This window comes from Prionailurus bengalensis, chromosome A2 (assembly GCF_016509475.1).
Source record: "Prionailurus bengalensis isolate Pbe53 chromosome A2, Fcat_Pben_1.1_paternal_pri, whole genome shotgun sequence".
NCBI classification, from domain to species: Eukaryota; Metazoa; Chordata; class Mammalia; order Carnivora; family Felidae; genus Prionailurus; species Prionailurus bengalensis.
In genome coordinates, this window is record NC_057348.1 from 130,488,649 (window position 1) to 130,505,304 (window position 16,656).

Consider the following 16,656-nt stretch of genomic DNA (forward strand, 5'->3'; position numbering starts at 1 on the left):
AAGACCTGAAACTTGCAGAAAGCACTAAAAATGTCTTAGATACAAACAGGTCCTTAACTGTAGAGAACATACTGATGTTTACCAGAGGGGAGGTGGGTGGAGGGATGGGTTAAATAGGTGATGGGGATTACAAAGTGCACTTGTGGCGATAAACACCAGGTGATGTAGGGAACTGTTGAATCACGGTATCATACACCTGAAACTAATATGATACCATATGTTAACGAAGTGGAATTAAAATGAAAACTTTTAAAAAATATCTAAGATATTGTGTTAGCCAGAAGACCTTTGACAATCGCCTACTACATGGTGGCCACACCATGTGACAAACAGATGTGTCTGAGTATCTTCCGGCATGTAAATGGAGTCCAGCAGCCATATGCTGTCATAGAGACTTCGCTTGTAAATGGGCTATGAAAAATTTAGACCTACCCACATTGACTCAAATAAAATGTATTTTATTTTTCATATTATAAATTATATTGTAAATTATATAGTCATTATTATACTAAGCAGAGAATACAATAATAGAAAAAATCCAGTCCTGTCTTCTCAAAGTTTGGTGGTTACCAGCAGATGTCTTCATGAAATAGCACTCACAATTTTTTTTGCTTTTATTCTCTATGTGGATTTTCTTTTTTTTTTTTTTTTAATTTTTTTTCCAACGTTTATTTATTTTTGGGACAGAGAGAGACAAAGCATGAATGGGGGAGGGGCAGAGAGAGAGGGAGACACAGAATCGGAAGCAGGCTCCAGGCTCTGAGCCGTCAGCCCAGAGCCCGACGCGGGGCTCGAACTCACGGACCGCGAGATCGTGACCTGGCTGAAGTCGGACGCTTAACCGACTGCGCCACCCAGGCGCCCCTCTATGTGGATTTTCTTTCTTAAGAGAGAGAGAGACAGAGTGAGCGGGGTCAAGGGAAAGAAGGTGGGGGAGGGAGGGAGGGAGAGGGAGGAAGGGAGGGAGGCAGAGAGAGAGAGAGAGAGAGAGAGAAAGAATCTCAAGCAGGCTCCATGCTCAGCCCAGAGCCAAACATAGGGCTTGATCCCACCACCCTGGGATCATGACTTGAGGCAAAATCAAGAGTCAGATGCTCCACCGAATGAGCCACCCAGGTGCCCCTCTATGTGGATTTTTAAATGCCAATTTTATATGGTCACAAAACAGAACCATACTGTATGTTTCAGAGTTTATGTACGTGGTTTCATATGCTCTTGGCAAATCCGGTCACTTCTCTGACAAATACTCCTTTTCCTCTGGGTCAGCACTTTAGGGTGTTGGGGGGATTCCCCAGCCAGTCTAGTTGCTTCATCTTCTCAGAGTCTAGTTTACACATTCTGGACAACCTGCTATGTAAACTTAACAAATAACTGCAACGCACTAAGCTTAGAGATATCCCCCTCTTCCAAGGAACCCATTCACTACGATAAGAAACTCTGAGCCCCTCCCCCACCAACAATTTGTAAACTGAAATCCTAATAGCAATGTGATGGTATTAGGATGTGGGGTGTTTGGGAGATGCTTGCATCATGAGGGTAAAGCTTCATGAATGGGATTAATGCTCTTATAAACGAGACACCACAGAGCTCCACAGGCCCTTCCAACACGTAAGGACACAGCAAGGAGTCCATAATCCTGAAGAGTGTCTCACCAGAATCTGACCATGCTGGCACTCTGTTCTTGAGCTCTCAGCCTTCAGAACAGTAAGAAACACATTTCTGTTGTTTATAAGCTACCTAATCTGTGGCATTTTGTTACAGCAGCCTGAATGGACTAAGACGCCACTCATTCCCTGATCCATCACTTACTATGCCTGGTTAAAGTTAGCTCTGTATTTACCAGGCAGGGAAGTCAAAGCTGAACAGCACAGCATCTCTGGCTTCCAAGGCTTCAGGAGCCTTAGCAATGGTAGACAGTGTCACACAGCAATAGGAAGGGCCCTGAGACAGGCAGCTACAGACATCCATGTGGAATGGAGGACAAGTGTTTTCATTACAGCAAAGAGTCGGAAATGGAAGCTCTTAGAGAAAAGACACCACATTTAGGCTTTCCAAGTAAAGAATGGGAAGGAGGATGGTTGAGCAAGGCAAGTTCCAGCAAGCACGGGGACCTAGAGTCTGAGAATCTATCAGTGGTTCCCCAGGATGGAGCCCAGGGTATAGGAGGAAGAACTACCTGACTCTAAACCGGAATGGAGACAGGGGCCAATTTAGGAAGGGCCTTGTGAGCCATGATATGACTGTGGACTCTACCCTAACTGCAAAGGAGACATTGCAGGTATTGTTTCTCCAGATAAACCCCACCAACAAATTACAAAACAGATTGCTCGCAGTTTACTGCAGATCATGTTCTAGAGAAAGAAGAGGCTATAGGCCAAGAGACAAATTAAGAGGTGAATGCAGTAATTCAAACAAGAGGTACCAATCCAGCACACCAAGGTCCCTTAAGGCAACAGCTGCTTGGCCCTGCAAAATGAGGCTTCCCCAAACACAGACGAGGCAGAGTGAGATGCCCAGGTCCGTGCAAAGCAAAGGTTTTCAGCATCAGAACCAAAAGCCTCACACGTCAGGGCTTCCATGGTTCTTAGAATCAATGCTGATGCTCTCTCCCTTCTACCTCTCCTCCTTCTAGTCTCCGAGACATAACACCCCCAGTCACTGAGAACCTGGGATTTTACTCCAGGGTTCCTCCTTATTCCTCATGGGTTTGGCCAAGTCCATCCTCATTCGTGGATACACACTTCTATTCCTTTACGGTCACACAGCATGTCTGGTCCTTGGCTCTCCACCCCCTTTTCCCCACACCCTTCTGGCACCATCCTCAACCCCTGACCCATCCAGTGGCCTCTCCAGCACCACTGTGTTCTACCATAGCCCACACCCGTAGGCAGGCAGCACACGACGGGGCTATCATAAAGTAGGGCATTCCTATGAAAACTTTCTTAAGCAGAAATGGCATAAGGCAAAGAAGCAATTACCATTAATTTACATGCAAAAACTTTTAGCATTCACAGACTCAAAAAATAACCTCTCTGGGGTGCTTGGGTGGCTCAGTCGGTTAATTGTTCAACTTTGGCTCTGGTCATGGTCTCACAGCTCGTGAGTTCGAGTGCCCCGTCAGGCTCTGTGCCGACAGCTCAAAGCCTGGAGCCTGCTTCAGATTCTGTGTCTCCCTCTCTCTCTGCCCCTCCCCATACTGTGTGTGTGTGTGTGTGTGTGTGTGTGTGTGTGTGTGTGTGTGTCAAAAATAAATAAACATTTAAAAAGATTTTTAAAAAAATAACCTCTCTTAGACTTTCCTAATATATGAGGACACCTTGCTAAAGGATCCATGAAATAAACGGAGTCGCTCACAGAGCTATGGTGGCTTGATGCGGAGAGGCTGAACGTAGTTCCTGGGAAAGGCCCTTGGTGGCGCCACAGTTGCAGCCAGGGGGCTGTGCGCTGCCTGTATAACAACTCTGGGGAAAACAAATGCTGAGCGCCTTTTTCACGTTTCGCCTTTTTTCGTAAAAGTAAAATCCTCTTTGGATTTCTTTCGGTTAGCAAAAACAGGTACTAGTATAGGTCTGTCCTGAAAGTCAAGTGGTGTAAGGTGAACTTTTGCAAAGCTGGGGATACCTGCGCTCACTGCACATATTCCTGGTATTAATACCAGCACCTTATTTAAAAAGTAAAGAATGGCAAGCAATTTCTTCACCACTGTCCATGGAACCCCAAAGCCTGGGGCTAGGCCTCCAGACTCTGACTGTAGGCCTGCCTGTGTGCATGTAGGAATGTGGTACCACGACAGGGCCATGGGCTTCAGACTTGCTCAGCGTGTCCAAATCTCAGCTCCACTACTTACCAGCTGGGTCACCTTGAACAAATCACTCACCATCTCTAGATTTGCTCTAAGGTTTCAGTGTGCATGCGTGGGGCCAATCACACAGACCTAGGCCCACAAGCATTCATGTTACTTTCTCCTCTGCTTATCCACTTAGTTTCCCATAATGTAAACATTTATCACTATAAAATTCTCTTGAAAGAGAGTAAGAGATACTCAATCCATCTTTCTTCCTCTAAGTTTCAATCTTAGAAGAAAACTACAAAAAAAAAAAGTTGTGCATTGTCTAAAGTACTTAACACTGGTGAGGTGATAGGAATACGGGACGGTGGGAAGGGGGGGAGGGGGGGTATGGAAAATGCCCAGTAGGAAGAGGAAAAAGGCTTTCCAGCTATTTAGAGTGCAACACCACTCAGGTGTTTATATTGGACAATCTTGGCAGCTGGTGACTCACTTCTATACAGAGTATCTTAAAATGAAACTTCTTTTCTTTTGTACAAGTTCTGAGTTTTCCAGGATATGAGACACTCCCTCCTCAGGGTTGTTTCCTCAGGCTCACAAGTGAGTAACACCACCACCCAAGTCCTTATCTTCATTTTAAAGCTTGAAGGGAAGTATCTCTCTTAACCTTCACACTGATTTCTGTTTATGCACTGCCTTACTGAATTTTTTTAAAAAATAGATACACCTACATTGAATAAATGTATAAATTAAATGAGATAAAACTATGATACATTTCTAGTTTCTTCGCCTGTTCATGGATCCAGATCTATACCTCTTTGTATGCCCCATCAAGCTAGTACACTACATTATACATAGTAGGCATACCCAATAAATAATCATCTAATTTAAGTTTCTCCATCAATGTGTCACAGGATATGCCTTTATAGTTACCACTAAGGGAAACAAAAATATTCAGCAAGTAACTCTTAGAGGGATGTACTATCTGCTATCAGGAAAAACTTACTAAAGGACAGAAAAGGCGGGGGGGGGAATTCCCCAAATATTGTTTTATGTTCCTCAGGGACCTGGTATTCAACACCCAGGCCTTTCTAAAACAAAGTACACCAAAGTGATGTCTCCAACCACATTTCCATACAGTAAAACCTCATCTACCTATTTTAAACACTAACCTAAATGGTCAGTTCTGTATAAATAATTGTAGCAAGAAGACAGGAAGCATCTCAAGAACCTACTTCTCTAGATGCTTTGCAGGCACCCAAAGTGATTTGATGACTTAAGACAATGTGAGCAACTTCGCAAAAATGCCATTATTCAAATAAACATATGCCTGGAGTAGATAAGCATCACCAAACAGTCTGACTCAAATTAAGTCTGTGCTTCTGAGGGTGGGCCAGGGGAGTCCAACCTCAGCCATGGAAAGGACCTACACTGACTAGGGCAATGCACTGAGGTCCAGAATTTAACATGTTCACTTTGTCCCTCTTCCTAGAGCCCCAAACTGTTCAGATCCATTACATTAGCTCGGGCTGCCATAACAAAATACCATAGACTAGGTGGTTTAAATGACAGGCATTTATTTTCACATCTATGTTCTAGAAGCAAGAAGTCCCAGAACAAGGGGTGGCAGGATGGGTTTCTGGTCAAAGATCTCTTCCTGGCTTATGGATGGCCCTTCTTAGGTGCAGGTCTGTGGAGAGAGCAATCAAACTCTCCAGGGTATCTTCTTAAGAAAACACTCATCCTATCCAATCAGGGCACCACCCTTGTGACCTATTTAGTCTTAATTACCTCCTTACTGCAAATACAGCCATGATGAGGGTTACGGCTTCCATATATGAATTTTAGGGGGACATAAACATTCAATCCAAAACACCCACGAATAAGCAATTATCCCCCTGACTGCTAAATAAAACCTCTTCGAATTGTTGACTCTCTCTGTTGATAAGTCTCTTGCATAAATTATCCCAGGGCCCACAGTCTCACAGGACAGAGTTCACAGAACAATGGAGAAGTGAGCAATGACACCAACATCCATTTTCTAAACGAATACGTCATGGAGAGAACGGCATTTTTATCATAAGTGAGTTCGTTTGAAGCTCCTTTTCAAAGAAGGATTAGGGCTCTTTTTCAAAGACATATATACCTCAAGGCCATCTGAAAGCACAGATTCACTGTGGCTAAGGGAGACTGAACAGGGCAGCGACATCACAAGTAATCAGGACGGTATACCAAGGAAAGCCACTTTGAAATTCCAGAACAGACTACTTCCTGGACATAGATGACAAACTAAACTCATGCATTCCAGACTCAACTTCCACCAGTCTAACCTCTAATCCTGAGAAGAAACTCTATACAGGAAATAATGGTCAGCTTATAAAAGACTATATGTAATTACCTCTGATTATAAAAGAAATTCGTGTCAATTTTGGAAATTATTAAAAATACAAAGTCAAAACAAACAATGCCATTTCTCAACTGAAACAATGGATTATAACAGCACAACACCAGGTTATTTTGTATCTCACCTCTTCAATTCTCTTAAGTACTTTCCCATTTCAAAACACATCATATTTTTAACATGATTTATACATAATGTTTCCCCTTCTAATGTGGGGCCAAGAATGCAAATATCTATATTTGCCTGGTTGTCTGGATCAATTTCTATAAATTACAGATGGGAGTATTAAGTGAAATGGAGAATGCAATTAATACACATCTAATTCTTAAAAAAGCAAATTGAATAAAGGGAAAACTTTAACTGGGAGTGTAATTTTGTAGGAACGCTCCTCTTTTTTTAGTGTTTATCATCCAGATTGCTGGAGAAAAATCTCAGTAATTTCTCCTACCTTCATTCTTTCTAGAACTACCTAGTCATGTTTGGATTTCCCGGTTTCTTTGAGAATCCAGCTAACCTCTTAGGTCTGCTATCAAAGAAGCCCCACCAACTTTGGAACCTCAGAAGAATAACCAACACTCTCCTCTCCCCAGGACCCAGGCTGGGGCTATGTTTAAGTTGCCCCACATCCACGCACACCCATGTTTACGAAACATGTTCACCTCTGGTCACCAGTGACAGATAAGATCCTGTATTTTGAAGAAAAGAAAAAGATATAGAACCAAATCTTTACATTTCTGCCTAAAGATTCCAGGGAGACATTTTTAGGCTAATGTCCAATTAATACTCTTATAAAAATAAACAAATTGCTTGGTTTATGAAATGGCTCACAACTCGGGGGAGGGAAGGTTATCAAATTCACCTAGAAGAAGACCTGTTAATTTCATATCCAGAAGCATTCCCACCAACCTCCCTCTCACCAAGCTTCTCTTTCTGGCACACTTTCAGGGGACATGAGTATGGGTGGATAATGCACACATGTATTAGCAGTTTCCAACAGCCTCCCCATATGAATGTCATGCTCGCCCCTCTTCCTCCCCAGCTGAGAAACAGTCATGTTTTAGTTTATTACAAAGTGACAGATGCCTGTTTCCAGATTTAGTTGCTTTCCTTCTTCTGTAGGATGCAAATGTGATCACTGACTGATGCAGCCTTGGGTCTTGAACCTCCCTGCAGTGCTTTGAACAGTGCTGAAAAGTCTGTGCTGAGTCCTCCTTATAGGCCTTTCTTCGAAATCTAGTTGATGTGCACAGCTCTAAGTTCCCAGCTAGAAGCCATCATGTACCACGTGCAATGGTTTGCAGCAATTCAGACAGGATCATCTCTTCTCACACTGTTCCTTCTCTGTCACCAAGAGACTGGAGGCAAAACTACAAAATCCATCATGCTTTGTTACTGAAGCACTTCAAGGGCACCCATGAAATCACTCTTCTCAGACCACAGTACACTTCTCAAAGACAAAGTATAGTGGCATTTTCCATAGACTCCTTTCCACCCACCCACCCACCCCGTCCTAGTAGTTTCTGGAAGTGGTTATCTCTCAATGGAAATACAAAGATGGGGTGGAAAGAGAAGAACCATAGATGCCCCAGGCGATAAAGGAAACACTCCAAGTTGAAAGTATTGACCTGACCTCTAGCTGGTGACGTGGGGAGATCAATGAGAGATCTTCCTACCCAGGTCACTGAAGGTGTTCTGCTTAATGAAGGAAACTCTCCTCTCACCAATTCATTTTCTTTTTTTGAGAGAGAGAGAGAGAGCTAGTGTGAGCAGGGGAGAGCATCAGAGGGAGACAGAATCTTAAGCACGCTCCACACTCAACACAGAGCCCCACGCAGGGCTCAATCCCAGGACCCTCGGATCATGACCTCAGCTGAAATCAAGAGTCAGACGCTCAACCAACTGAGCCACCAAAGCGCCCCACCAACTAGTTTTCTTAATCCAATTCCACCTGCCTTAGGGAAACTACTCCCAAATTTTGGCAATAGACTTTCTGTCAGATGTAATTTTTAATATTCTCAATGTTTGCCTGTGTCCACCTATTGACGTTTCAGTGAGAAGTTATGACAGGCTACATTCGGGGAAGGGAACTCAATGCTGTCTGAGGCTAGAATCCCTTACCTCCAATTACGTGTTTTCAGGAGTACAGTGGTATACTTTCAAGAAGTATACGAAGTATAATACTTCGTAGGAAGTATTATATATTTACCACACACACACAAAATCTGTATGTACTAATATATTGTTTTGGAAATCTGAGCATTTTCCCAAATTTGGATGAGCACATACACTTACATATTGTTTGAGGGATATGTAAACATTGTTTATTGAAATATTTGTTCATTCTGTTCTTCAACATCCGGTTGGTGAAATCTCACAAACATGCCCAATCTGGTGTGAGATATTTGCTTGGGAGAGAAATGTCACAGAAATAGAGATAACTGATGCCTTAGCCAGGCAAGGCACTAATGAGAAGCAAGAAGAGACCATAAAATTTAGTTTACTACCAACTCTACCTGGACAGGTAATATTTCTTCCTCTAGAATACCCTGTACCCATATTAATAAAGTGCTCCATGATGACTGCTCTTTGGAAATTTAGGGGCTGTCACTTAAAACTTAGAATGAACACGCAGACTACATAATCGAAGTCAATACAATTAATAAAGTCTTATGTAGGTCGACCACTTCAGTCATCACTCATAAACCGAATAACTTTCTAACCATACTGGTTAGTCCAGAGCCTCCGTCCTTTGCTCCAGACTCTGCCCACTAGCTATGGCCACCTGAACATTTGGCAGGCATGGCAAACTCTAGGTGGCCAAAGAAACTCCTGATCTTACATCATTAACCTGTGCTGCCTACAAAATTGTCTCATCTGTTGAAACCACCTATGTTTACCCAGTTGTTGGAGCCAGAAACCTGGGGGGACATCAACTTCTTCCTTTCCCTAACTCCTCCCATCCAATTACCAAGCCCTGTTATTTCCTGTCTTCTAACCATCTTAGATCCTTCCAGATTTCACCATGGAAGGATTGCTAAACTGGTTCCAGCATGTCTCTCTAAACTCATCTACTGCAATAACCTCAATTTTCTCATTTTTATGCCAGCCCCCTCTTCTACAAGCACCAATATGTGTGATTTAAACTTTAATACTGCTCCTATTTCCAACAAAGGGAGTTTTTTAAAAAAGAATTCGCTGAGGGCACATGGGTGGCTCAGTCAGTTGAGCATACGACTCTTGATTTCAGCTCAGGTCATGATTCCAGGGTCGTGGGATGGAGCCCTGCATCTGGCTCAGCACCGAGTATGGAGGCTGCTCAAGATTCTCTCTCTCTCCCCCTACCCCTCACCCTTGCTTTCTAAAATAAATAAACTAATTTTAAAAAAGAATTTTCTGATAATCCCTGTATTCTAACAAAAGAATTATTCTCATCTGTGCATTAACTCTATCTTCTCTATGTGCTACACCTTCTATAGTTTCAGGCATAGTCGATATTCACTTTGATTTCTTTGGTCACTTAATATTTGATACATGAAATGTATTTGGGAAGCAGTATTATTTATGAAATTGACCAATTTCATGAGTATATGATGCTCCGATGTGCTAATAACCAAAACTGGTTAAACTATAAATAACTGGCATCTATGTTATTTCACAAACAACGTGGTGAAGAATAACTTCGTACTTAAAGAATTTTGTTCCTATTGATTTTTTTTCATATAAACTTTGAGGAGTGGGATCACAGATTCAAACTCCTACAACTAATTGTTGTATGAGGCAATCCTGGCACAGGGGGTCATGGGGCAGTTCCCCTGTAATACTTTCTGGGTTCCAATTCTAGCTCCACCATTTGTTGTGTGACTTTAGACAAGTTATTTAATCTGTGACTCAATCTCCTGCAAAATGTGAGTGATAACTGAATTTTCTCTGGCAGAGTTGTCACAAGGATTACATGACAACACATGACAAGCTCTCAGAACTATACTTCACGTATATCAAGTGTACCATAAATGCATGCTGGTTATATTAAATACTAACCTGATCTTTTTGGAAATATATATATAATATATATAATATACATAATATATATATATTAATATATATAAATATATATAATATATGTATATTATATATTTTTTTATATATTAATATATATTATAATATACATTTATATATATATACACACATATATACACACACATATATATATATATATAACCAAAAAGATCAGGTTAGTATTTAATATAACCAGTAGGATAACCCATATCAGTTTTACTGCAACTTTATCACCAAAAGACATTAACACCTTTTTTGGTGGTTCTTATTTAATGAGTAGGTATCCAGTGATATCTTAGCACACTTTTTTTTTAAGCCAGAGGCAGTGGACACCTGAAACTAAAATTACATTGTATGTTAACTAACTGGAACGTATTTTATTTTTTTTAAGTTTACTTATTTTGAGAGAGAGAGAAAGAGGGAGCACAAATGTAGGAGGAGGGAAGAGGAGGGAAGAGAGAGAGAATCAAAAGCAGGCTCTGCACCACCAGTGCAGATCCTGATGTGGGGCTCGAACTCAGGAACTGTGAGATCATGACCTAAGCCAAAACCAAGAGACGGTCATTTAACCAACTGAGCCACCCAGGCATCCCTTGACTAACTGGAATTTAAATAAAAACTTAAGAAAAATTTAAATGTACAAAAATTTTAAAAATAAAATAAATAAATAAATGTCAGAGAGAAAAACAGTTGTTCCTCAAGTAAATTTAAATATCTTAAATGAGGGGCACCCGGGTCAATCAGTAAAGCATGCAACTCTTGATCTCAGGGTTGTGGGTTCAAACCCCACACTAGACATAGAGTCTACTTAGGAAGAAAAAAAGACAAAAGAAAAAATTAATTGCTCAGATGAAAATAGGTTTGGAGATCTTTACTTCTTTATTCTTAACTATTATATATACTCTGGCCAAATACATTACCAGTTCAGTTTTTTTATAAAAACCTGCCTTTTTTCTTCTAATAATGATCAGCAAGCAACATGAAAAAAGGCAGAAAATGATGGGTGGTAATTCCACAATTGACAACTTATCTCAGTAGACTTAATCTATTTATTCTTGTTATAGTAGCCAGAGATCATTCTCAAAGGAAATTATGGAGAAAATATCCAAAATTGGCCACTATGCAGTTCATACCAGCCCTTGTCAAAAAGATCCTAATTGGAAGATAGACATGAACTTGGAGAGATGATTTCTGTAGTGCATGTGATAGCTTTGGATATTTGTTACATCTTTAAAAATAACAGCACAGGGGCACCTGGGTGGCACAGTCGGTTAAGCGTCCGACTTCAGCTCAGGTCACGATCTCGCAGTCCGTGAGTTCTAGCCCCGCGTCGGGCTCTGGGCTGATGGCTCAGAGCCTGGAGCCTGTTTCCGATTCTGTGTCTCCCTCTCTCTCTGCCCGTCCCCTGTTCGTGCTCTGTCTCTCTCTGTCCCAAAAATAAATAAACGTTGAAAAAAAAATAAATTTTAAAAATAACAGCACATAAAAAGGCAGATTTTGACTATGTTGAAGGAAAAAAGTATGATTATTAAACTCTAAGTCAAAAATAAGCACAAATATCTAACTGCTAAGAAACCAACAAAACCAATGTCATGAATGAACTCGAGCAGAAACCCAACAAGGTCTGAGTTCCAGTCCTTCCTGTACCGCAAATGTGATACCTAGAGAAATGTCTTTCAAACTGTAGGTCAGGATCCATTAAGGAATCATTAGGTCAAGCTAGTGATGAGTTTTGTTTTGTTTTTTTAATGATAAAGAATAGAACACCACACAGAATATGAGCAAATATTGCACTGTATGTGTGTTCACTGGTGCTAATGGTATTTGTGTAGCTACATTAGATGAAAAAAGTAAAGGTGTTTCCTATTATGGATGATAATATGGACTAATAAAACTGTCTTCTATTCAGTATATTTCCGAAACAAGATTGAAAGCCACGACATAGAATCAGTCACTTAATTTCTGTGAAGATGCTTCCTCATCCCTTAAATGGAACTTACCATTCTGTTTCAGAGACTATACCCGAACAAAGTAACTTCACTGTATTTTTTTCAACTATAAAACATGGTATTAATATGTTATGGTTACAGAATTTTGGTTGGGTTTCCTTAGAGTTTGATGTTACTCTGCCATATATGTTTGCAGCATCAAGTCACTATGCTAGAAATCCAGACATCCAAAGATAATTCTGAAAATGTGGTCTCCTTAAGAGTAGAGTTGGAGACCAGAAAGTCTAAAATTTCTCAAAATCTGTATAATCTCCTTTGCAGTATCTACCATACCACCTCTGGGTGGCGCAGGGGGTGGGGAAGCAGGGGTTGGGAAAGAGAAAAAAAAAAAAAAAAAAACAAGAATAAAGAGAGGAAAGGCAGCACCTCTGTGTTTCTAGGGCCTCGTGAAATAATCTTCACTTAGTAGAATGACCAGAAGAGGGAAACATGTGTATACGCCATTCCCACAGGCGGCCGCCAGCTCAAGGACATCAGCTGCCATCCTGCTGCCTGCACAGCTCTTCAATGGTATTTGGCCTACGGATATAAATCACTCCTCTTCACCTTCCATTTAAGTGTAGAATCCTGGGGACACCTGGGTGGTTCAATCGGTTAAGCAACCAAATCTTGATTTCAGCTCAGGTCACATCTCACAATTCAGGAGTTCGAGCCCCACAGCTGGAGATTCTCCTTCTCTCTCTGCCCTTCCCACCACCCTCAAAAAAATTAATTAAAAAAAAAAAAATAGAATCCTGTGCCAGGCTCTAAATGTTACAACTTCGGGCAGCATATCATTATTTATCCATACATGTTATGTGGATACACCATGGTACCACAAAGAGGAAACATTTTAAGACACTAATACCTAAGAAACTGAAAACAGCTAAGAAGACAGGTACACTCACTCCAACTCTTCCACACAAGCTACCATTAAAGCACCCATTTCAAGGAAAAGGTATCATAAATATCCCATATAATAGAAGGTATCGCTTCCCCTAAAATAGAGCTTTAAAAAGGAATGGGATTCCTACTTGAATGAGAGCAGAACACTTCAAGAGAAATGGAGGACAGGAATTCTTTTGAGGACTCGATGACACAAGTACTAAATACATCATTTTTAAAATGACACTCATAACCTTCAGATCAGCTTGTTCTGAGTTTTGCTTCTTGTCAGGCTCATGAATTTTCTGCACTGATCAATCCAGCACATAATCTCCCTCTAAGCTTAACCAGGCGCACACATGTAAAACATCTGGCTGGGGTTGAGAGGTGCAGTTTGCAGCTTAGTGAGATATGCCAGCTCACCTGGGAACCCTGTGCAGAAATGGCTGCTGAATAAACGAACACAGAAATATATATGCAACAGTCCTAGCATAACTTTCTCTGTGACTAATTCCCACCCCTTTAAGGGAGGAAAGGGAGGGATGTCTGATGAGGGCATGCGGGAAGCAGGTAGTGATCATAAGGAAATTTGTGAGGGGGCTACCAAGAACGTTTTTGGCACTGCGCGTGGAGTTCTTACTAGAGAGAGAAAATCAAACAGATTGAAAAATGAACAACCAGCACCTTGGTTCTGGCAGCCTGCCAGATAGCTTTTGCTTACCTTTGATCCTGGTTAAAAACCATGCGGGATGTGTCACAACAGAAGTGTCTTTCTTTATAACAATCTCTACACCATAGAGGTATCTTTCTAACCAAAGGACACATTTGTTTGGAAGAGCTCTAAAGAATATCGGGAAGGAACTTGATCTCATTTGACCAAGAGGCTGGGACTCAGAAACGTTAAGTGACTTACCTAAGGTCACCCAGCTGGCAGCACTGTCTAGCTTTGGTCCAAGAGCTACCCAGAATTTCCCAAGATAAAATATGTGTGCCTACTAATATGTTTTGAAAGAGACAAGGTCTCCTCTCCCTCAGGACTACAGCTTTATCACTATATCTTCTAATTCCCTAGAATCAGAACACTTTGGTATAAAATTAAGCAGACATTGTTTTAAAACCATCCACCAATTGGGTGGGAAGAGTGCCCACATGTCAGGTTTGAAAAGGAATTTCTATCTCTGATACATCTTACTACGGCATGACATTTAAGAAAGTTTACCCATATTTACAATGTTGCTTGAAACTGAAACATAAAGACACATAATTATCTCATATGTAATTGATGGTGGATAAAAAGCATCATTGGAAAAACATACAATTTGCATTAAAACTTCAGGTATTCCAAGTTACAAAGACTAATTTATTTCATAGAATGAGGAATTACATTACTACTACACCTGATATCAGCCAAACATTTGTGTCTATAAAGTATCTTTTCTTTCGTATTTATAAAAACTAGAAAAGAAAGCACATGCACTAACCAAGGTTTAAAAAAAACAAAAAAACTTGCAGCATAGATAGCTACAAATAGTGCTCTCCATGGTGAGAAATAAAGTCCACACTTAAGCATTCTAGCAAAATTTTCACCACACACACACACACACACACACACACACACAAATGCACACGCTTAACAGATGGATTCTAAAAAACAGCTAAGCATTCCATAAGCCAAATGCTCAAAAATTAATAATAAAAGATGGTTAACATTCCTGTATGTGTGATATTGTATAAATGAGCAGACCCACCTCTGTCCTCACTTCTCATCTCAACCTCCTTTTCCCAATGCTGAGCTCACCCTCCCATCTCCCCCTACTCTGCAACCAAATTACAACCACCCAAAAGCAAGGTGTCTGCTGCAGCCCAAAACATTTGACCGATAATATCCGGTTTGCCATTCCAGGAAATCCCAGAGTGTGTTTTAAGCCTCTGCCCAAGGCTTATAAAGAAAGGCAAGAGAAAAACTAATCAATACCAGCACCCAGCTGTGACCTGGCACATAAAGAAATCAAGAAAATAAATCCCATCCATAATCTGTATAATTTAACACTTGGAAGAAAGCAACATCTGGGATCGACTCCAAGCGGGACAGTGTTGCTGGATGGGTCTGTGTTTCTTCCAGTGAGTGTTAAACCCAGTGACAAGGGGACACTCCAGTTCCTCACCATTTCAGCAAAGGCAATGTCTTTCCCAGCAAGGGTTAATCTACCCAAAAAGGTGGGGGAGCGTGGACAGAAGGAAAATAACAACCACCAACATCTACTCCTTGCCAGGACAGTGCCTGGCAAAGGTTCCCATCACACTTTGAAGAGAGGGAAGGCTGGAACCCCTTCCCAAAGGTGGGTCCAGGACAAACTATTGTCTTGCTGAACAGTCACAAACAGAAAGAAAGCTCATTAGCTTTCATTGACTTTGTTTAATCTTACAGTCCTTTCAGTGGACTCCAAAGTCCTATCCCCATGCAAAGTTTAAAAAAAAAAAATCTCCTATGACTAAGATTCCCTGGAAAGGCTTTCCACATTGTCTAAATTACAGGGAAATTAATTTAGAACAGAAGCAGATACCTACACATCGTCTAAATCACTAGATCTGTACCCAATTAAAAAAAGAAAAAGTACACCAATCAGCAGAACGGGGCATTATAGGGAATAAAGACTGTTAGTAAAATCCAAAATGCTTTCTCTCTGTTAAACCTTCTGAGAGGTTATAATTGCATTTGGCCGCTGCAGGCTTGTCAGAGAGCCTGGCTTCTTAATAGCCACAACCTTAAAAGGAGTAACTGTCAAGGGGCGACCCAGCTGAAATCAAACAACAAAAACAGGAACTGTAATCAGCCTGAAATGGGAGGAGGGAAAGGAAGGGAGACTCCTGTATTCATCACTCAACATTAATGTCCTTTGTTGTTCACCTTTGCACAGAACAGCGAGCATTACCCTGTTCCTTCTCCTCCGAAAGCCAGTGTCAGGGTAGTGCTTTCCTAAAAGCTGTCTCCTCGCCTCGAAGACCCAAGGCTTTCTGATTTCCCCTTCCCCATTATCACTCCACAGCTGTCCTCCACCAACCCCCAACGCTCTTACCCCGGGCCGAGAGGGTGGCCAGAAGTAAAAGCATTGCTGAAATACCCGTTCCCCTCCAAAGACCAAAGAGGCGCAGATGTTGAAATTTACCAATCCCCCCAGCCCCTAAACACTCACACCCCATAAACCCGGGATAGGAGGGAGGAAGGAAGCTAGGGTCAGGCTCGGTCTGTCAGAGCGGCTCCTTTGAGAACAGTGCCACATTCCGCACTCCGGGAATGTCGAAGGGAGCCGGAGGGAAGGTTTTGCGCCCCCCTCCCCTTCTGTTTTGGGGGTGTTCTCTCTGCGCAGTACTTGTTGTCTCTCTCTCCACCCCAGGGAATCGTTGCAGCCCACTGCCCTCTTTGGGGAAGAAAGATAAGAAGGGAGAGGAGCGGAACGCCGTTCACCCTCCTCTTCAACTTGACTCACACACGCCCCGTCGCCACTCCAAACTCCGCAGGCAGAGCCCGCAGCAGGAGG

At 41.6% G+C, this 16,656-nt stretch overlaps 1 protein-coding gene across 5 annotated transcripts in view; it reads right to left on the minus strand.

Annotated features, from left to right (window-relative positions):
* DOCK4 (dedicator of cytokinesis 4) overlaps positions 1 to 16,656 on the minus strand; it is a 434,026-nt gene that overhangs the window by 416,708 nt on the left and 662 nt on the right. The gene's annotated exons all lie outside the window — the stretch shown is intronic.